This window comes from Aotus nancymaae, unplaced genomic scaffold (genome assembly GCF_030222135.1).
Source record: "Aotus nancymaae isolate 86718 unplaced genomic scaffold, 86718_ANA_hifiasm-v0.15.2.pri h1tg000029l, whole genome shotgun sequence".
NCBI classification, from domain to species: domain Eukaryota; kingdom Metazoa; phylum Chordata; class Mammalia; order Primates; family Aotidae; genus Aotus; species Aotus nancymaae.
The window spans coordinates 20,567,533-20,584,018 of NW_026988442.1; the positions used below are offsets into that span (position 1 = coordinate 20,567,533).

The 16,486-nt window shown below is 49.2% G+C and overlaps 1 long non-coding RNA gene across 1 annotated transcript; it reads right to left on the minus strand.

The window, feature by feature from the left end:
• Positions 1-2,013: 2,013 nt before the first annotated feature.
• Positions 2,014-10,556, minus strand: LOC135276929 (uncharacterized). Its single transcript, XR_010344476.1, has 3 exons — positions 10,487-10,556; positions 2,638-2,724; positions 2,014-2,101 (listed from the first exon to the last, which is right to left on the minus strand). It is a non-coding gene; the product is annotated as an uncharacterized LOC135276929 (long non-coding RNA).
• Between the last annotated feature and the right edge of the window lie 5,930 nt (positions 10,557-16,486).

Below are 16,486 nucleotides of genomic sequence, written 5' to 3' on the forward strand. Positions count from 1 at the left end.
CCCAGCTACTCGAGAGGCTGACGAGGGAAGATCACTTGAGCCCAGGAGTTTAAGACTGCAGTGAGCCATGATGGTGCCACTGCACTCCAGCCTGGGTGACAGAGCAAGACCCTGTCTCTAAAAAATAATAATAATAGTACTTGCCTCATAGATGTGTTGAAGATTAGATGATTTAATATTTATAATACACTTGGAACAGTGCCTGGTACATGGTAAGCTCCATGTAAGTGTCTGTTAAATGAATACAAACTTAAAACTGCAACTGTAAAAAGCAGAGTATGTCATATTCTGAGAGTCTATAATAAGGGGATTCAACCTAGCCAAGGAAATCAGGTAGGTCTTGAGCTGAAATGCAAAGGAGGGGGTACATTAATTAAGGGAAACACCTAAGTAGAGTAGTCTTAGCAGAGAAATCAGCATATGCAAAGGCCCTGTGGCATTTTGAGGACAAGGAAGCATTTTGAGGACAAGGCACTGGAAAAAAGGCCAATGTGGCTGGAACATGGTGCAAGCTAAGGATGAGGAGGCAGGGCTAGTCCATGTGGGGCCTTGTAGGCCTTGGTCAAGAGTTTGGACTTTAAAAATTACTCATGAGCATTAGAGTCTTCTATCAGCTAGCCTTAGTTGTGATAGATTTATTGCAAAGGTGGCTCAAATTTTTTCCTTCCCTGTACCCACATCCCTTGCAATGTGACTTTACAGCTCCTCCCATCAAGAGGTGGAGTCTATTTTCCCATCCCTTAAATCTGAGCTGACCTGGTGACTTGCTTTGCCTGATAAAATGTGCTGGAAGTGACACTGTGCCGGTTCTGAGCCTGGGCCTCAAGCAGCCAGGCATGCTTCTGATTCTTCTCCTGGAACCCTGCTCAGCCACCATTAGGACAAGTTTGGCCTAACTTCCTGGAGAGTGAGAGACCACAGAGAGCAGAAATGCGTCATCCCAGCCAAAGCTGTACTAGATCAGCCAACAATCAGCCAACACATGAGGAATCCCCAGTCAAGAGTTAGTAAATCTGTTCAGCCAAGCCCAGCAATGATCAGCAGAACCACCCAGCTGACCCACAGAATTATGAGTTACATCAACAGCCATTGTTTTTAACCACTACGTTTTGGAATGCTTTGTTACACAGAGGTAGCTAACTGATACACACATTGAGGGGTCGGGAGTATGGTAAGAAATGGGTGGGGTGGAGACAAAGAAAGGGAGAAGAATTAGGAGGAGGAGGAGAAGGAAGGAGAAAGGTGCTATAGCAAGGTATAATACTGACATATCCAAGATGTGCACAGAGTCACCTAGAAGGAATAACTTAGTTCTACAGGGAAGAATGAAGAGCCACAGTCAGGGAAGGCTTTCCAGAAGACAAACAATGAGCACGTGTTTGTCCAGAGAGGACAGGTGAGAGAAGAAAGAACATGGGCAAAGGCATGGAGTTATGAAAAGAGAGGGGGCTTGGTCAGGAGCAGAGAAAAATGAGTGAGGCAACCACGGGCCCTGGGCAGGTGAGCATCAGCCATCCATAGGCCATGCTGGGGACAGAGCTAAAGGTGGAATGCCAGCTAAGAGCACCTGGCTAGGAGGAGGCTGGAAGGACCTGCTATGAACACTTGCTATGGTTGCAGAAGATGGGGTGAGGGACTTGGACGGAGGGTTCTAGGGTAGATACAGCCAGGGCAAGGGGGCCTAGAAGGAAGGGATCCTCAAGATCCACATAGCTCCTGGAAGTGGTGTAGGTCACAAGGGCATCCAAGACCCCACCCTCCAAGACCATTTAACCACTGTGTGACCTTAGGCAGGTCTGTCCTCTCTGGACCTGGCCTCTCAGAGATTCTATCAAGGAACTCATACATGAAGGCTGGGAAGGCACTTTGTAAACCAAACCGTGAAGCCCATGCAATTGGATGGGGTGGAGTTACTCGCATTCCTCATTCGATGTATTTCCTCCAATTTTATCCAGAAACGGTTTTCCCAGGAAACCATGCATCAGTCAGAATCCCACAGGAAACAGGCAGCAATTGAGGAGGGTTTAATTTTTTAAGTGAGCAAAAAACCAGGATGGTGCCACACTCCAGGGACAGCAGCAGTCCTTAACCACACCGAGGCCTGCAGGGACAAAGAGGAGAGCCGTTAGTGGGGCCTGGAGAGAGAAGGGGCTGCTAACAGCAGCTGCAGCTTCTGTCACCGACCTGGTAGAGAGGGAGCTGGGGAAATAGATGCCCCAAACCTCACTGTCCTCCCACCCTCCAGTCTCCAGCTAGAGCCTCCCATTGGTTGAAGCCACTCCAGAAGTTGGAAGCTTGTAATGCACTCACGGGTCAGCACCCAGGGCCAGTGCAGGGGGAGGAGGTGGGCAGAGGACCTGGATAAGCACAGGGAAGACATCAGCACTACCTCCACAGAGGGTGTGTGGGAGGAGAAGAAAGTAGGCTCTTTTTTTATTTTATTTTTTTTAAAGAGACGAGGTCTTACAATGTTGGCTAGGCTGGTCTCAAACTCCTGGCCTCAAGTGGTCCTCCCACCTCAGCCTCCCAAAGTGCTGAGATTACAGGTGTGAGCCACTGCACCCAGCCAAAAGTAGGCTCTTTAAGACCTAGCAAGACATAGGCCACGGGCAGGATTCGGCGTCTCCAGAGGATCACCTCCGTGTCCAGGTCCTTCTCCATGCTGTCTTCATTTCAGTGGTTCTCAAAGCGTGGTCTGGGGCCCCTGGAACCCTTTCAGGGTATCTGCAAAGTCAAAACCATTTTCATAATAATGCTAAGATATTATTTGCCTTTTTACTCTCATTCTTCCATGGGTATGTGGGGGGGTTTTCCAGAGGCTACTTGATGTAGCCACAATTACCTGAAAAGACTATTAAAATCCTCCTCCCTTTTCCAACCACGTATTGGAATGAGACCAGATTTTCTTCACACCCTTAAACCAAAACAACTTATCAGAATGAATTGAATGCAAAAGTAGATATGTGGCCGGGCACGATGGCTCTTGCCTGTAATCCCAGAACTTTGGGAGGCTGAGGACAGTGGATTGCCTGAGCTCAGGAGTTGGAGGCTAGCCTGGGCAACATGGTGAAACCCTGTCTCTACTAAAACTACAAAAGAAACACCCAGGTGTGGTGGTGTGTGCCTGTAGTCCCAGCTACTCGGTAGGCTAAGGCGTAAGAATCACTTGAACCCGGAGGTAGAGGTTGCAGTGAGCCAAGATCGCACCACTGCACTCCAGCCTGGGCAACAGAGTGAGACTGTCTCAAAAAAAAAATAGATATGAGACTCTAAAGATTTGCAGAAAAATATAGTACAATGACACTCTTCTCACATTCTTCTTACTTTAGAAAATACAGTTTTTTTCATTAAAAATATTATTTATGTTGATCTATAATGGGCTTATGATTGTTTAAGTTGGTACATAAATAAATTGTTTTGATTCCTCTTTTAATTTTTAATATAGTAAATATTGATACAGCTCACATAAGCAAAAGTTCATGAGGTGCGGGGGGTCTTCAACAATTTTTAGGCACATAATGGGGTCCTGAAATCAAGAAGTTTGACACCATAATGCTCAGAACAACTCTCTAAGGAAGATCCAGTGTCTGGCTCTTGTTTAGGAAGCTGAGGCCAGAAGAGGGGTTGACAGCTAGCTGGGGTCACACAGCTGGTTGGTGGCTCAGCTGGGGTTGGAATCTGGGCTGTCTGGCACCAAAGCACACTCCTCACACTCTCTCCCGAGTGTCCGTGCAGCAAGAAGCCACAGGAGCAGTGGATGGTGGAACAGCACCTGACTTCTGCCACCTCTTCTAGGAAGGGAACATGACAGGGATTGATTGGTCTCAATGATCAGCTACAAATGGTCTCTACACGTGGCCATGTTAATCAGCTTCTACCAGCCAGGATCTGACCAGTTTGAAAGGTTTACAGCAACAATGTGGCGCTGATTTATTTCTCCTTAATAAAAAAGTGATCAAGTGAAACCTGCATCTATCATTCTATTTATCACTCGGGATGATTTATTAACTAATTACACTTGCAGTGGCCGCTGGCTCTAAGTATGGACGATGGGGGGAGGTGGGGTCAGTCCAGCCATCAGTGCTGCCCTGGACACGTCTGCCACCTTCCGTTCCAACCTTGCCATTCACATATAGGCAAGAAGCAGCTCTCGAATATGGGTATTCAGCCTCTGAGAGAAGCGGGAGAGAGGGGAGAAAGGGGTAGGTGAGAAACGGAGAGGCTGTCTGGTCCCAGCCATTTGCCCCTTCCTCCCCTTGATCCATGGCGAAGACACAGTGCAGCGAGCGGCAGGGAGGGTCACCAGGTAAAACACAGTTGCTCAGTTACATTCAAATCTCAGATAAACAATGAACAATGTTTTTAGGGTAAGAATGTCCCAGCTATTGCATGGATGTCCTGTAAAGCCTGGCAACCCAGCCGGGCATGCGGGCTCACGCCTATAATCCCAGCACTTTGGGAGGCCGAGGTGGGTGGATCAACTGAGGTCGGGAGTTCCAGACCAGCCTGACCAACATGGAGAAACCCTTTTCTACTAAAAATACAAAATTAGCTGGGCGTAGTGGTGCATGTCTGTAATCCCACCTACTCGGGAGGCTGAGGCAGGAGAATCCCTTGAACCTGAGAGGTGCCATTGCACTCCAGCCTGGGCAACAAGAGCGAAACTCCATCTTAAGAAAAACCTGGCAACCTTGGCCCCAGGACCATGAGGGACCTAGTAGGGTATTCAGCTGATGTAACTATGAGAAGTCCCAGTGTCCATAACCATGGCCCAGCCTCACTGCATGCCTGCTCTCTCCCCGTGCTCAACCCTGGGCATCCCACTAAGGGATCTAGGAGGATGTGACTTCTCAGAGCTAGTGGGCAAATCACACAGCCTTGCTGAGCCTCAGCTGCAAAACAAGGGCTCCCAGCCTGTCCCAGTTCTTCCCCTGCCTGCTGCACAGCGCTGGTGGGAATGGATGAGTCTGTCCCTTGCCAGCTACATGCTGGGGGGCCTATGGCAAAGGCTGGCATTGGGGCTGGCAAGACCAGGCCCACATCCACCCTAGGAAGGTTGGGTTTTCTTTAGTCCTCTTGGAGACAGTAACTACAACTCGAAACTTTTAGTTATATCATTTGCCTTGAAACTGTGGCTTTGAGATAGGAAAGGACAGAGGGTAACCTGGCACAGCCTTTGCAGAAGAGCACAGTGTATCTATCAAAGTTAAAAATAAATGTATGTTGTGGCCGGGTGTGGTGGCTCATGCCTGTAATCCCAGCACTTTGGGAGGTCAAGCCAGGCTTATCACCTGAGGTCAGGAGTTTGGGACCAGCCTCACCAACATGGAGAAACCCCATCTCTACTAAAAATACAAAAATTAGCCAGGCGAGGCGGCACATGCCTATAATCCCAGCTACTCGAGAGACTGAGGCAGGAGAATCGCTTGAACCCGGGAGGCAGAGGTTGCAGAGAGCCAAGATCATGCCACTGCACTCCAGCCTGGGCAACACAGCAGGGCTCCATCTCAAAGAAATAATAATAATAATAAATAAGTGCATGTTGTACTTAAAATAGAGGCACTATATGAGGACTTCATAAATCAATCAACCAATAACTATCGCCTTGACATAGCAATCCCACTCCCAAGCATCCAAACCAGAGAAGAACAAGTGTTTCCATTAATCCCCCAAATCAGAAACCACCTGAAATCAATCAAAAGGGAATGAGATGGATGGACTGCAATGTAGTCAGAAGAAGACATGGAAGTCATCGGAATGACGGAAAGATCTCGGCTAACCTGCCAAGATTTCCAAGATATATTATTTATTATTATTAGAAAAAAGCAAGCTGAGAACATTCCAGACCAGGATTCCTCAACCTTGGCACTATTGACATTGTGGGCTGCATCAGCCTTCGTGCTGCGGGCTGTCCCGGGCGTGGTAGGATGTTTAGCAGCGTTTCTGGTCTATACACATCAGATGTCAGGAGCACCTCCCTCCCCAGTCACAATGATCAAAAACATCTTCAGATGGTGTCAAATGTCTCCTGGGGAGTAAAATTCCCTCCCCAGCCCACTCTCCCTCCTCCCACAGTGAGAACTGGTCTAGACAGCTTTGTCAGGAATGTTTACGTGAACCAAAGTAAACACCTAACTAGAACTTCTACATGAACTTAGGTGAATGTGTGAATGCGTGGGAGAAAGTCTGGAAGGAGTCTCCAGACTGGGAGCTGGGGTTGGCCCTGAGGAGGGGCGTGGGAATTTGGGTGGGGAGAAGAGATGGATCAGGGGAGGCCTTTGCTTTTGTTGTATCATCAGCATGTTTGCCCATGAGAATCCATGCATCTGTTCAGTACTTTTTTGTTGTTTGTTTTTTGAGACACAGTCTCATTCTGTCACCAAGGCTGGAGTGCAGTGATGCCATCTTGGCTCACTACAGCCTCCACCTCCTGGGTTCAAGCGATTCTCCTGCCTCAGCCTCCTGAGTAGCTGAGACTACAGGTGCCCATCACTACACCCAGTTAATATTTGTATTTTTAGTAGAGATGAGGTTTCACCGTGTTGGCCAGGCTGGTCTCAAACTCCTGACCTCAGGTGACCCACCCACCTCAGCCTCCCAATGTCCTGGGATTACAGACATGTGCCACTGCACCTGGCCATCTGTTCCGTACTTGTATAATAAGAAAGAGAGGAGGAGAGGGGAGGGAAAGAAGGAAGGGGAGGGGAAGGAAGGAGAGGGGAAAGGAATCGATGGGAAAGGAGGAGAGAAGGAAGGGAGGGAGGAAGGGATGGAAGTAGGAAGGAAGGAAGGAAGGAAAGAAGGAAGGAAGGGAGGGAATGAGGGAGGGAGGGAGGGAGGGAGGAAAGGAGGGAGGAGGGAGGGAACGAGTGGCAGAAGCCAGGCCTACAGCTGGGGAACCATGGGATCTGCTGCCTTTTCCTCTCTGGTCCTCAGTGTCCTCAAAGAGAAAGGACTGCATAAACAGGTCTCTAAAGACCCCTCCTGCCCTGTCCTCAGTTGAGGAGAGCCCCAAGGTGACCTGGCTCCCTCCCTCCCGGCTGTCCCTCCCACACAGCCCAGTTGTTGCTCAAAGAAAAGGAGTGCTTGGGGCTTCTCCTCCCTCTCAGCATCTCTGATTATGCCTCCTTGCAGGAGGAGGGGAGGTTGGGGCCTGGTCAGCCGCCCAGCTCCACACACTGAGGACTCACTGGGGCTTGATTAAATAATTACACAGAACCCACTGAGTAATCATCCCCGTCTCAAGAAGCGAGGAGCACCTTCAGAGGGAGGCCGCATTAGTGATTTGGGGGCGTGTGAGTGTGTCTGTCTCCTGCCTATGATAAAATTATCATCAGAAGTCCTCATTTACAAAACGCATCCCTATCCCCCATCTCCTTCGATCGCCTCCCAAACCCGGAGATGTGTATAATGTAACCCCCATTCCACGCAGAGGACACGGACTCACGAGCTTTGGGGCTGGCTCAAGGGCCCAGCAGCAGGGGCTGGTGGCAAAGGTGGTCAAATGCCAGGAAGTGCACACAGCGTGGGGCCGAGGCTCGGGACTGGCAGATCTCATAAGAGGTTTGGTTTGGTTTTTGTCGTTTTGTTTTGTTTGCCCACTAGGATTATTTCTCTCCGTTCGGTTTTTGAAAACAAACCTAAATTCGGTCACGGGAGGCTCCCTAGGTCTTGCTGCCAAGAAAACAACCCAGCATGGGGGATGAGGGCTGGGACCCACTGCAGCCACCTTCATTTCCCATTTACCAGGCCAAGGGGGACTGCTGGGTGGGGAGGGGGGCCCCCAGCTCCAGGATAAAGACACCCCTTCCAGCCAAGCGCCTGGTTTAATTGGAAAGGGAGATAAATGGCTGACACGAGTCTATACCAGGGCTCTCTGTGGTCCACAGGGCCTGGTCCTGAGATGCCCGCTGCCTGCACGGCTTGGCCAGCTACCCACCACGGGCTCCATTGGCTCATTTACACTGGAGCAGTCCAAATTCATTAATAATGATTAATCTCTCTTCAAGAAGAGGAGTATAATCAAAAGGCCATTAAAATTAGCAGCTGAAGGAGTGGGGGCGGGGGGGAGGAAGAAGAGGGAGGGACGGAGCCAGGCAGAGCTGAGTGTGAATCTCCACTGGATGCTGATGCTTCCTCGTTGCAGGACCTTGGGTGGGTCACATCTCATCCTGGTTTCCTCTTCTCTGAGATGGAAGGTCAGATGTGGCTACAGTATCAGGGACACTGTGTGTGGAAATACCCAGCAGGAAGAAGCAGGAGGTGACCCTGCTATGAGGCTTCCAGCATTGGGATGCACGGAGAAGGTGATGGAGATGGGGCAGGGGTGATGCCAGCCCCCTGGGGCAGATTACAGGGCAGCTACTCCTCACCGCCCAGCTGTCCTAAATCCAGCCCCTGAGCAACCACCCACCGCCACCTCAACCGGGCTCAACACCCCAGCGCAGGGCCACAGCTCGGCCCTGCTCTAATCCCTGGGCAGGAGCAGCAGAAGCATCAGGACACCCAGGACAGCCCGAGACTTTGGAAGAGGCTGGACTGGACAGGGCTTCCCAGCCCTCAGCAGCCTCTCAGCCCTCAGCCTTCCCCCTGCCATCTGGAGCATGGCATCTCAGGAAGCCTCAGGTCCAGAGAGGCGACCCCAGTGTCCCATACCCAACAACTGACCCTCCTACTGCCCTGAGTGTTAAGAAGGCAACATGCAGCCCTTTTTGCACCCAGACAGCTAACATGGAGTCCCGTGCACGGCTAGCATGGAGTCCCATGCACGGGCAGCTGAGAAATATACACCACCGCCTCTTTCACAAGAAACAAAATTGAAACAAGAACAAAGAAAGAAAGCAAAAGAAAAAAATAGAACCCTGCAGCCCATCCCACAAGGTCCAGGCCTTCCTTGGGAGAAGGGGAGGCGCCAAGAACTCCAGATGTGCTGATCCCTGGGTTTACCCGGCCATCTGATTCCTCTTGAGGACAGGAAATGAAATTTTACAAAGGTGCCCATTATGTGCCAAGCGCTTGTTACTTCATAGAACAGCCACAAGGAAACCACAAGGTTGGTATTAGTCATTCCTGTTTTTAAGGGAAAACTCAGAAAGATGAAGAGGCTTGTCCAAAATCATGAGTCTCAGACCCTCGTGGTGCCAAAGCCAAGATTCAAGCCCAGGAAAGTCGGATCCTGACTGGATTCTTCTTCCATTCTTCCACGTAGCCACCCGGGCACCTGACTCTGGGTCCAGTCCCGCATGGGCTGGAAGGAGCCTCTCCATGCTGATGCCAATCACAGTCATGGCCACCACTGCCCATGCTCCCCTTGGTGCCAGGCTGCAGCTAGAGGTTGGAGTCACTCCATCCTCCCCCAAAACTCAACGAGGGCAGGATTCTCATACCCATTTCACAGTGAAGACGCTGAGGCACCGTGAAGTTAAATGACTTCTCCAACGTCACAGGATAAAGTCATGGCAGAGCCAGGTCTCCATCCAATGGGCTGAAAACACCATGAGGGCCAGGGCAATGTCTGGCTTTGCTCCCCACTGGGACCCATAGAGTGACAGCTCAGCAAATGTGTGCTAGATGGGGAGACTGGTAGAGAGAGGGAAGGAAGAATGGACGGGTCAGCACAGCAGAGGAAGAGAATGGCTAAGAGGTGATGCCTAGAGCCAAACTGCCAGCGTTCAAACCTCAGCGTTGCCACTTTTTACCTGTAAGTTACTTAATTTGTCTCTATGTCAATTTTCTTCTCTGAAAAATGCGTATAATAATACTTCTTACTAGCTAGGGTTCTTCTTTTTTTTTTTTTTTTTTTTTGAGACAAAATCTCACTCTGTCACCCAGGTTGGAGTGCAGTGGCGCGATCTTGGCTCACTGCAACCTACACTTCCCGGGTTCAAGGGATTCTCCTGCCTCAACCTCCCAAGTTGCTTGGATTACAGGTGTGCGCCACCATGCCCAGCTACTTTTTGTATTTTTAGTAGAGATGGGATTTCACCATATTGGCCAGGCTGGTCTCAAACTCCTGACTTCGTGATCCACCCACCTCGGCCTCCCAAAGTACTGGGATTACAGGCGTGAGCCACCAGGACTGGCCTACTAGCTCGGGTTCCTAAGAGAAACAGGTGAGTTCATATGGAGCCTGGCACGTGGTGGGTGCTCTATACTGTTGTGGATGAGTGAGGACAGGCAGGTCTAAACCCATGGACTGGCCACAGCCCAGCCCCAAGGTGTCTTCATGAGGCCTCCAGTGAGGTCGGCCCCACCCTTGCACACTGAGAGTGAGCACCTCCTGAGCACCTCGCGGCCTCACCTAAACCCCTCCCAACCCTGGTCAGGTCATGACTTTCCATCTGGGCTTCCCCAGTCCTCCAGGGTCCAGCTGCCCCCTCCCAAAGGATAGAGACTCTCAGACCAGCCCAAACGCCTCTTCAGCCTGGGAACAGTGAGTGCCCCATCTCTGAGAGGTTCAAGCAGAGTGGGACGGCCACTTAGGTACCTGCAGACAGCCTTCTGGCTGGGAAGGAGACTGGAAGCCACTTTGAAGCTTTGTGCCAGCGATGGACTGAGCATCAGCGGTGCGAATGGCCACAGCGCCACCTGGTGGAAATATAAGAAATGACCCAACAGGCCCCAGGGGGCGGAACACAGGCAGCATCCTCCCTGTATAGGACAGACCCCAGCCAGGTGTTTCTTACAACGGGGGCGCTCAACAAATAAATGAGGCCCCAATACCATGCACTTCGGTGGGTTGTTTTCACACGCTATACCATTCCATTCTAACAACACTCTAAGGAAGGCATCCTTACCCTTTTTACATATGAAGACATTGAGCTCAGAGATGCAACGTTTATTTGATCGAGATCACACAGCTAGCAGTGGCAGAGCCAGGATTTGAGTTCGCGAATTCTGACTCCACAGCCTGCCCTCCCAATCGCTAAGCCTTGGGGGATTCCATGAGAAAGAAAACCAGCACCCCTCCCCTGTCCCACCCTTTTGTTTCATGGAACTTACACCTAGTCGGGGGAACAGACAGAAATCAGAAATTCATTGACTAGGTGCCATGTGGGCTGAGTTCTAGGGATGCCATAGTGAAAAGCGTTGTCAGGGTCCCTGCTCGAATGAATCCTATGGGGAAGAAAGACATTAATCCAATAATCACACAATTAAAATTGCATCTGTAACAGGAGACATAAAGGAACGGTTTGGGTTCTGAGACCCTCTGTCCAGGCACCTACTGCCCTGAAGAAGTGACATACTGAGTTGGGGGCTGAAAGCTGACCAGCACTCGCCCAGGCAAAGACGAACTTCTTCATTCTTCGACAAATGAAAGCAGTGTGTGTTTCCTATAGTGTTTTCCTCTTTTGTTACAACATATAAATCTGTAAATAGTATACTGTACATGTGCAAATCCACAAATAGTACACTGCATATATGCTTTTGCAACTTGCTTTCTAAGTCTACATAGTTTTTCGGTTCTTTGAATCTCAATACACAGAGATCATTTGTTTCAACTAAGGAGGCTGTCACACTACTGACATCTGCCTTATGCACCACGATGTATTTATCTGTGCCCCTGCTGATGACACTTAAGTCGTTTCCAGATTCTAACTCCTACAAACTGCTACAGCCACATCCTCCAGGTCCATAGTCTCTCAAAGCACATGCATGTGCGCTCCCTTGTGCTAAGTGCCCATGTTCTCTTTAATACTTGTCAACACCATTTTGCTGGGGAGGAGAAGAAAATAGTTTTCTTTTTTTCTTTTTTTTTTTTTTTTTTTGAATCAGAGCCTCTCTCCGTCACCCAGGCTGGATTGCAGTGGTGCAATCTCAGCTTACTGTAGCCTCCGCCTCCCAGATTCCAGCAATTCTCCAGCCTCAGCCTCCTGAGTATCTGGGATTACAGGCATGCGCCACCACACCCAGCTAATTTTTGTATTTTTAGTAGAGACAGGGTTTCACCCTGTTGGCCAAGCTGGTCTCGAACTCCTGACCTCGGATAATCCGCCCGCCTCAGCCTCCCAAAGTGCTAGGATTACAGGCATGCACCGCCACACCCAGCTGAAAATAATTTTCTATTACTAATAAGTTTATACAAAAACAAATTCATTAGCTAGTTTATTTACCCCAGCTGAAGCCAAATTAAGGATCTAAAAAACATTTGCCAAAACGTTTCCTACTTTTCTATTGGACTTATTCTTTCTTCAGTTTTCTTATGTAATTTTTCTAAGACAGAACTTCTTAAGAGATACATGTAAAGGGTTCTAAATTACATTTTTTTAAAAAAAGAAAAAAGTCACTTGTTTCATAAACATTTTGCATTCCTGACTTCAGGATTTCAGCTGACTACTCCCTGGCCTTCAGACTGGCTCGGCTCAGGGTTGGCGGCACCCCTAGTTACACTATGTAACCTACAGACACATGCTCCCTGCAGATGGGTGAGGCCTGGGAGGAACGGCTTACATTTCTTTTTTTCTTCTTCTTCTTCTTCAACTTTTAAGTTCAGGGGTACATATGTAGGATGTGCAGGTTTTTACAAAGGTAAACGAGTTCCATGTGGTTTGTTGCAAAGATCATCCCATCACCTAGGTATTAAGCCCAGTATCCATTAGCTGTTCCTCCTGATGCTCTCCCCACACACACGCCTCCCACCCCATGGGCCTCAGTGTGCGATGTTCACCCTCCCCAGGTGTCCATACGTGCTCATCATTCAGCTTCCACTTATAAGTGAGAACATGTGGACCAGGCAAGGTAGCTCACACCTGTAATCCCAGCACTTTGGGAAGCCAAGGCGGGCAGATCAAGAGGTCAGGAGATTGAGACCATCCTGGCCAACATGGTGAAACCCTGTCTCTACTAAAAATACAAAAATTAGCTGGACGTGGTGGCACGTGCCTATAGTCCCAGCTACTTGGGAGGCTGAGGCAGGAGAATTGCTTGAACCAGGAAGGTGGAGATTGCAGTAAGCCGAGGTTGTGCCACTGCACTCCAGCCTGGCAGACAGAGTGAGACTCCATCTCAAAGAAAAAAAAAAAGAAAGAAAAGAAAAAAAAGTGACAACATGTGGTGTTTGGTTTTCTGTTCCTGTGTTAGTTTGCTGAGGATAATGGCCTCCAGCTCATCCATGTCCCTGCAAAGGGCGTGATCTTTTTCCTTTTTATGGCTGCATTGTATTCCATGGCGTATATGTACCATGTCTTTGCTATTGTGAATATCGCTGCAATGAACATACATGTGCATGTATCTTTATAATAGAATGATTTCTATTCCTCTCGGTAGGTAATCCCAGTAATGGAATTGCTGGACCAAATGGTATTTCTGCCTCTAGGTCTTTGAGGAATTGCCACACTGTCTTCCACCATGGTTGAACTAATTTACACTCCCACAAACAGTGTAAAAGCATTCCTTTTTCTCTGCAACCTTGCCAGTATCTGGTTTTTTTTGTTTGTTTGTTTTTTAACTTTTCAATAATAGCCAGAATGACTTACATTTGTATCCAAGGGTGGACCAGTTCCCGTGTTTCCCAGCCTGTGAGGAGTCTCCTGTGAAAATCTGAGCTAGCTAGCACCGCATTTCCCATCGATCCCCATCATGTGTTATGGCCGCTGACCCAGGCTCCAGGTGCCCGAGTAAACTCAAGGTTTCTAGGCTGTCAGGTCTATGTCTATGCGGGAGACATAGTCAACACTGACCTTGAGGCCTGTGAAGCCCATGGCGGTCTCTTTGGAGGAGGATGGGGGTTGCCCAGTTCCCAGTAGCAGCCCTTTTTCTGGAATTGCCCTTGATTCTCAGAACTATGGTGAATCTGACCAGTGCTAGGATAGTGAAAGGCAAAAGGGACTCTATGGCCCGAACTTGCCACCATCTCTACCAAATTCATTCTCTGGGCACTCTCTGTTGTCCACTTTGTCAGGAGCTCAGATGAGCTGAGCTAAACAGGGTGGAACAGAAAGTTCAGACTACAAGAGAGGAGGCATCTGATCCAACGGCGGTTCCAAAATCTGCCAACAGGTGACAGCAGCGCTCCTGCTCTGGCTCTGGCTCTGGTCTCTCACTGGCGTGGGGTCCTCTGGGACTCTGATCTGCACCCAGGCTTGGCCTTGACGTTCCTCTGCTTGCCTCAACTCTGCAATTCATCGTGGGCCCTCCAGTCCCTATCAGAAAGCGCCTCTAGCAGGATAAGATTCTGTGATCTGTTGAGGCTCAGGGACTGTCTTGTGCGCCCTTAGAGTCTGTTTCCAAAGGAGCCTGTTCATTGCACTGGAGGCCTAGGGCGGGGCTACCAGGCAGCTCTGGAAAACCCAGGAGACAACGCAGGTCGGCTCAGGCCAGTGTCCACCAGGGAGAGGATTCTGGAGCCCAGTGAAGTATCCCCGCTGCTGTCCCCTCATCTGTGGCCACAAGACCTTGAACCCAGACTCAGCTTCACTCCCCGCAGCCACAGGCCTGAGCCCAGCCCAGCCTGGTAAGCCCGTGTTCTGGAATTGTTAAACAAAAAGATGAAGGCCTGAGGGGCTGCGGTCTGGGTCCAAGTGCCAAGCCCTGCCTTCTCCCCTGCCCAGCATTCTAAGCAGCCCTGACCTTACTGAATTCAAACAAGGACCTCACACCCCAACACCCAATGTACCAGCGCAGGAGTCTCCTGTAAGGCCTCAGATTTCTGGATGAGCACAGACCCATCTGATGGCCCCTGGGAGCTGTTTGTGGCCTGAGTTCTGGTTCTTGGCACCCTATCCACAATCAGGGCAGACCAGCCTATGTGGGAAAATGAGACCCAGAGAGGTTGGAGAGCCTGCCCAAAGCCTGGGGCCTGAAACATAGGTCTGGCAGGTTCCTGGCTCCACACTTTCACAGCTCCCCGTGACAATCCCTTCATTGCACACATCACAAGTATAATTTCATGATGCATATGTTTGCCAGGCCTTTTAATGTCCTGCTACCCTTGCAACCTGTAATCCCCATGAAAGAAGGGACTCTGTTCACTCCTGTAACCCCTTGCAGTGAGTGCAATGTCTAGCACACAGTAGGTGCTCAGAAAATAACTGGAATAAGTAAAATAATAAACGGACATCCTCCTAAAGCGGACCTTAAAACATTTATAAAAAGTTTTACAATTTACAAAGTACCCCCCACAGTGTTCCCATTTCATTCTCTCCACCACCGTGTGAAATAGGTACTATTGGGCTGGGTGTAGCAGCTCACACCTGTAATCCCAGCACTTTGGGAGGCCGAGGCGGGTGGATCACCTGAGATCAGGAGTTCAAGACCAGCCTGGCCAACATGACAAAACCCCATCTCTACTAAAAACACAAAAAGTAGCCAGGCTTAGTGTCAGATGCCTGTAACTCCAGCTACTCAAGAGGCTGAGGCTGGAGAATCGCTTGAACTCAGGAGGCAGAGGTTGTAGTAAGCCAAGATCGTGCCACTGCACTCCAGCCTGGGTGACAAGAGCAAGACTCTATCTCAAAAAAAAATTGTTTTTGATAGAAATAGGTACTATTATTACTCACATAATGCAGTGTATTCATTTTCTATCTCTGCAACAACAAATTAATGCACATAGTGGCTAAAACAACACGTTTATTATTTTACAGTATTGGAGGTCAGATGTCTAACACAGGTCCTATGGGCTAAAATCAAGGTGTCAGCAGGGCTGTGTTCCTTCTGGAGGCCCCAGGAAAATCTGTCTCCTTCTTTCTCCAGCTTCCAGAGGCCACCCATGCTTCTTGGCTCGTAGTTACTTCCTCTAGCTTCAAAGCCAGCAATGTCACATCTCTCTAACTGAAGCCAGAAGAGGTTCTGTATTTAAGGATCCCTGGATTAGATAAGGCCTACACGAATAATCTGAGATAATCTCCCCATCTTAAGGTCTGCAATTTTAGTCACATCTGCATGTAAGGTAACATAATCATACATTCCAGGCATTAGGATACATATATCTTTTTGTGTGTGTGTGTGTGTGGTGGTGGTGGTGGTGGTGGTAGGGAGAGATATTAGCCTGCCTAGCATACAGAGATTCATAAACAGAGATGAATTAGCCAGTCCACCTTGCCCAGCTTGTGACTGAAATGAGATTTAAAGTCAACATTTTTGGGCTACAGAATCTGAGCTCTTTATCCCCTTTTCAGGAGCCATAAGGGAAGGACACACGGCCCCAGTCTCCGTAGAGTAAATACACACTTTCTCTTATTTATTTATTTATTTATTTAGAGACAGGGCCTCACTCTGACCCCCAGGCTGGAGTGCAGTGGTGCAATCACAACTCACTGCAGCCTCAACCTCTGTGGCTCAAGCAATCCTCTCACCTCAGCCTCCTGAATAGCTGAGACTACAGGCACACACCACCACACCCGGCTAAATTTTTTTATTTTTTTGTAGAGACAGGATCTCACTTTGTTGCCCGGGCTGATCTCAAACTCCTGGGCTCAAGCGATCCTCCTGCCTCAGCCTCTCAAATTGCTGGGATTACAGGTGTGAGCCACTGTGCCAGTCCATACTT